Source organism: Castor canadensis, chromosome 9 (genome assembly GCF_047511655.1).
Source record: "Castor canadensis chromosome 9, mCasCan1.hap1v2, whole genome shotgun sequence".
In the NCBI taxonomy this organism is placed as follows: domain Eukaryota; kingdom Metazoa; phylum Chordata; class Mammalia; order Rodentia; family Castoridae; genus Castor; species Castor canadensis.
The window spans coordinates 45,184,402-45,190,131 of record NC_133394.1 but is presented as its reverse complement, the minus strand read 5'-3'; the positions used below and the strand labels follow the sequence as shown (position 1 = coordinate 45,190,131).

At 37.6% G+C, this 5,730-nt stretch overlaps 1 long non-coding RNA gene across 1 annotated transcript; it reads right to left on the bottom strand.

Annotated features, from left to right (window-relative positions):
* Positions 1-244: 244 nt before the first annotated feature.
* On the bottom strand, positions 245-3,456 carry LOC141410734 (uncharacterized). The gene is made up of 3 exons (XR_012435522.1): positions 3,234-3,456; positions 996-1,166; positions 245-337 (listed from the first exon to the last, which is right to left on the bottom strand). It is a non-coding gene; the product is annotated as an uncharacterized lncRNA (long non-coding RNA).
* Positions 3,457-5,730: the final 2,274 nt, after the last annotated feature.

Here is a 5,730-nt window from a genome sequence, read left to right as displayed (position 1 = left end):
ATGATTAGACTAGATATTTCCAAAGCCTCTTCTAGCCCTTACTTACCAATATTTTTATGAAGTGCAATAGTTTTGCTTCTAGAAACACTCTGGACAAACCTAACAGTTTTATCTGGATATTATTTTCAGAAAGATTTTTTGTGTGTGTGCTTGGAATTGAACGTATGTCCTCTAATGCTAAGCACACACTCTACCACTGAGCCACACACTAGCCTATTTTCAAAAAGATTTTATTTTTCACAGAGTTCATATTGAAAGGAGATGAAAGGCCAGGAGAGTGGTACAATGGCAGAGTGCCTGCCTAGCATTGGCTAAGTCCTAGGTTCCAGCCCCAGCACTGCAAGAGAAGAAAGGAGATGAAATTGTTCAAAGTACACTGTACACATTCTTGGAATTATCACAATAAAGCCCTCTTGTACTATTAGCGTATGTCAATAAGAAAGTAAAAATAAATATGTATATTTTTTTGAGGTACTAGAGTTTGAACTCAAGACCTTATGCTTGTTAGACAGGGTCTCTTCCACTTGAGCAATGCCCCCAACTCTTTTTTTAGCTTTGATTATTTTTGAGATAGGGTCTTGCTTTATGCCTGGGCCAATCTGGACCAGGATCCTCCTGTTCCTGTGCAGCTGGGATGACAGGCATACACCACTGTGCCCGGCTATTGGTTGAAATGTGCTTTTGATAAACTTTTGCCCAGATTGGCCTTCAACTGCAATCCTCCTGATGGCCACTTCCCAAATAGCTAGGATTAGGAGCATTGTGCCATTGTAAAATATTTTAATGAAAAAACAATTTAAGAAAAGAGTCCATATTGACTTTCAAAAATACAAGAGATTCCACTTTTAAGTTGCCTCTTGTAACTATCTCTTTGAAAACAAAAGCTGGAAGCTTGAGGAAGGCAACTGAAATGGCCCTCAAGCTAGGCTAGTGTTCAAACTGACATCTAAAACTTGCTGTGTTCTCTGAATTCAGTCTTGTCATTCAGTACTTACCACAAACAGTGGGGGAGGAAAGGTAAATCTTTAAAAATGATCTCTCTGTTTTAAACTGCTTCCAGACAAGGAGGTGAAGATTTCTTTCATCCATTCAGAAATCCAAGTCCCTTCTTCTGTCACCTTTCTCCCTGATTTTTAAAGGAGTCTCTTCATTTGGGCATCAGGGACCTATAAACATATCACATAGTAATTTAAAATTATTCTTCTTGGATGGAAAATTCAGCTCCCCATGAAAAACTCCTCTCTCTCTCTTTTTTTTTTAAATAAAGAAGAGTTAGACTGGACCATTGCCGATGGCATATTTACCTTCATGAGCTAAAAAAAAAAGTTAATTACTGCTCGGAGCAAGTTAGTCTGGCTGTCCTGAGCTGTCTTTTATTAGCTGTCCCCTTCATTAATTTCCCTCACTGGATTTGCTGCTAATAGCTGCCTGGTCCCCATCAGCTCAAAGCCGCATCTGTGCCATTGAGCAGAAAACCAGAAGCCTGGCCAAAGGGGGGTGGAGATGGGCTGAGGGAGACGCTATTTACAGATCAGCTCTTATTAACATGATGGTCTGTGCGCTGAACAGGGGAGAGGGTGGCCTCAGAGCTGAGAGCTGCAGAGCAGAGATTTTGGATTTCACTCTGAAAGAATCAGCACCAATCATGTGTTTTGGAGTTTTGATTCACTCCCATGTCAGTGTCGCTTAGCATTGACTTAGAATTGTGCTATTTTCAGAATGGATGAAGGGATGAAGGGTGTGATTCTGTCACTGAACTTTATGAAAAAGTATTGACCTTTTGATTTCTCCATGTGATACACAGTTTGAGAGATTCATGTTATCAAATGATCTTTTTTCCCTTTTTAAGGATTTTTTTTGTCCATGAAGAGGCGCATCTTTATATGAAATGCATTTAGCTTACTTAGAAAAGGATTTTACACATTCCCTTTTTAAGTTGCTAGTCTTCAGTCAGAGACCATGTACAGAATGCATATACAATTTTTATTCTTCTTCCAAATATGATGCATGTTTCTTTGATAATGCCCACCCATCTTTATGTTTCTTACATTATTACCAGCAAGCATACTATCTTACTAATTTATTTTGTGTGTATTGTCTCTCCTCATTAGAATGTAAACTTCAGGAGGATGTGTGTCTGTGTGTATGTGTGCAAGTATGCATGCTTGTGTGCTCACATATGTGCTTTGTTCAAAGCTAGCTCCAGCACCTGTAATACTTCCCACACAATAGGAGCTCGAGAGACATTTGAGTTAGAGCTAGGCATGGTGGTGCACACCTGCAGCTCCAGCTACTCAGGGGGTCTGAGGCAGGAGGTTGGTTGGGGCTGCAAGTTCAAGTCCAACATGGGCAACATCTTGGTGAGACCAGTTTAAAAAAGAAAGAAAGAAAGAAAATAAATAGTTGAAAAAATTTTTATAGGTAGAGAATAATAAATTTTAAATTCCTATTTATATGCATACTCATTTAAGGCACATCCTGGTGACCCTTTTTTCTCTGATAAGAAGAAAGTAATTTACTGAGCGTTACCTTCTCCCTAAACTCTGTCAAAAGTGAATGTCATCACAAAGGGGCCTACTTAAACAATCATTTTTCTTCCTTGTACAGTAGTTCATTTTTTCAAAGCTCTGAAAAGTGCACTTGAAATAATACTGCGAGGCAGTGGATGAGGTTAGAGTTAGATGTTTAGAATACAGTTTGAATAAACACAATTGCCTGAGTAGGTTAAGAGATCATAGTAATACATCTTCCTATCTTCAGTGTAACACACATGAGATTCCATTCACATTGCTCTGTCACACCAAGTAGAAAAGTTAAACTTGAGTACTCTGAGTGTTACTTCCTAAGTTTGTGAGTCAATCAGCTTAGGTTCAATTCCCATTTCTAATATTTGTCAGCTGTGTGATTTTAAACACCTTAATTTTGGCATAAGTTCCTTATTTTTAAATAGAGATAAGTGAAAGAAGACATGCAAAATGCTTGGCTCTTTGCAAATCCTAAGTAGTTGCTCTTTTTATAATTTTCATAAAATAGACAAAGCTCATACATACACAGAATCTAAAGCATAAAAATTATAGTCTTTAAATTTTTAAAGTTAATTTTCTTGAAGTAACCTAGAAAAAAATCCAAGTTAGAAAAATATCTAGAAGAGTCATTACCACTATTGGCTTCAGAGTAGCATTAATTATAATTATATAATCAATATAATTCCTTGAAAAGGTAAAATAAAATACCTCATCCTTTGATGACATATGATGGAGAGAGAGATTTTAGATAAGTGCTTCAAAAATTTAAATAAAATCTCTTTCTCTCTCTCTTTCTTTAGGCCACATGAGGTGAGCTTTTCTTCTTCTCTTACTTCTCACCGTGCTGTTCTCCCTCACCACATGTAGAAACCATGGAGCCAAAGTGACCATGGACTAAAACCATGAGCCAAAATAAATCTTTCTTTCTTTTGAAAAAAAGAAATTAAGCCAGGTGGCTCATGCCTGTAATTCTAGCTACTTGGGAGGCTGAGATTGAGAGAATTAAGGCTAGAGGCCAACCTGGGCAAATAGTTTGCAAAACCCTATCTCCACAATAACCAGAGCAAAATGGACTGGTTGTGTGGCTCAGCTGGTAGAGTTGCCTGCTTTGCAATAATGAAGCCCTGACTTCAAACCCTAGTCCCACCAAAAACAAAAAAGAAAAGAGAAATTTAAAAAATACGTTCTTTGAACCAGAAATTCCATTTTTAGGAACTTATTCTACAAAAAGTCATTTTCTTTCTCTACGCACACACATACATGTTGCTTGTAAAATAAGAAAATTTAGAATCAATTTAAGTGTAGGGAACAAGTCGGAGCATGAGTCATTTGTGTGGTGCAATACTATGCAATAGCATACAAGAGTGGAGATTGCTAAGTGAATTGACTTGCCAGGGTGGCCACAGCTCATCCTCCCAAACTGCTCTTGCTAATGCTACCTTCAGGAAACTTTGATGGCTCTGTTTCTTCAAACTTGGCAGATCATCAGAGTCACTTGTGATATAGTTAATAGATCACAGCCTCAACCCAAAGCCTATAGACTCAGACTGATGCTACCCCCCTAGAATCGGGGGTGGGGGGAGCGGGAGAGAGAAAGAGAGAGTCAAAGAGGAGGTTACTTTGATTAAAATACGATATATTCATGTGTGAAATATGAGGGCAAAAACTCCTTTGAGCAATTAATATACACTTAAGAAATGAAGGCCAGGAATATAAAACAGGTGTGTTGCTGGGTGGGGGATGTACAAGTGGGAGAGCCAGGGTGAACAGAGAGGGTGAAGGAGGATGAATCTGATCGATGTACTTTGTATACTTGCATGAAAATAGAACCATGAAACCTGCTGAAATTGTTAAAAGAAGTAGGGGAGGACAAGGGAGAGAGATGGAAGGGGTAAATCTAATCAAGATGCATTGTAAGTGTAAATGGAAATGGCACAATGAACCTACTCTGTACAACCAATATATGCTAATAAAAATGTAAAAAAAAATAACCCAAAACCCTAAGATGATTCTGATGCGGCCAGCTTAGTACCTCTTCTGGGATCAGCATTTGAGAACTGTGGGGTAGGACAAGACAGTAAAGATGAATATAAAAGGTTATTTCCGATGGCCTTGCTTAAAATATACATATATAATTCGGGAGAATTTTTTTTTGCAAGGATGTCTGTATTAACTAGGGTCATGTTTCCATATGCATTATTCCTAGGAAAGTCTATCTTAGTCAAAACTGGGAAGGGGTAAATTGTTCGCAATGTTTTAGTAAACAAAAATGTTAAGTTGTAGAATATTCTGTATTATCATCAAATTTTACTAAAAATATCAATAATTAAAAAAATCCTATATCTACATGTTCCTATGAACCAGGAAAACATATGAAAGGGGTACACACCAAATGACAGCCATAGTTCCTGGGGAAGGAGATTGGATTGGGAGACCCTTTTACTTTGAATTGTTTATAATATAAGCAAGTATGAAATGGTATAAGTTTGTATCACCCAGGCAACTTAAAGTAACTATTAAAAGTTTTAAAATGTAATTATGACAACCCTTCTAAAGTTCTATCAAAGTATGTATTTGTGATTTGCCAGATTTGGAGATGACCCCTTTTTCTAAGCTGGTTTATGTTTTTTCCTTAGCAACAATTATGGAGGTGGAAATTTCAGGAAACCCTGAGACCTCCAGGCCAGTCAAAGAGTTTTCTGGTCTATACTTTATTCCTTGCTTCTCAACCTTTGGCTTGCTTCAATCAATTTCAGTCCCCTCCTTGGGAGACTTCTTCATTTTCCAGCCATCTAAATAAATCCAGGCTCTCCAGTATGATTTTCCTTCAACCTAGCATCTGCTTCAAAGTTCCCCTATGGTCTCCACTTGAGCAAAAAGTGTGGGCAATGACAAGATGAAATTGCAAAATTATTGCCTCATTTAAGTCAGAATGAAGGCAGAGGCCATTCTCTCTGCTTTGGTAGAAATATTAAACTATAAGGTAGTATAAAGATTACCCCAAAGAACTTTGCAAGCATTTTGTTCCATTTGTTTCTGTGTTGTGATTTTTTTCCTTTGGGAGAAGGGTGAAGAGAAATAATTATGAGGTTTATTGTGAGTACACTCATGTATTATAATAACATTTTGATCAAAGATAGACTGCCTGTACAGCAGCGGTCCCACAAAGTTAGAACAGAGACAAAACATTCCTATTGTCTTGTGA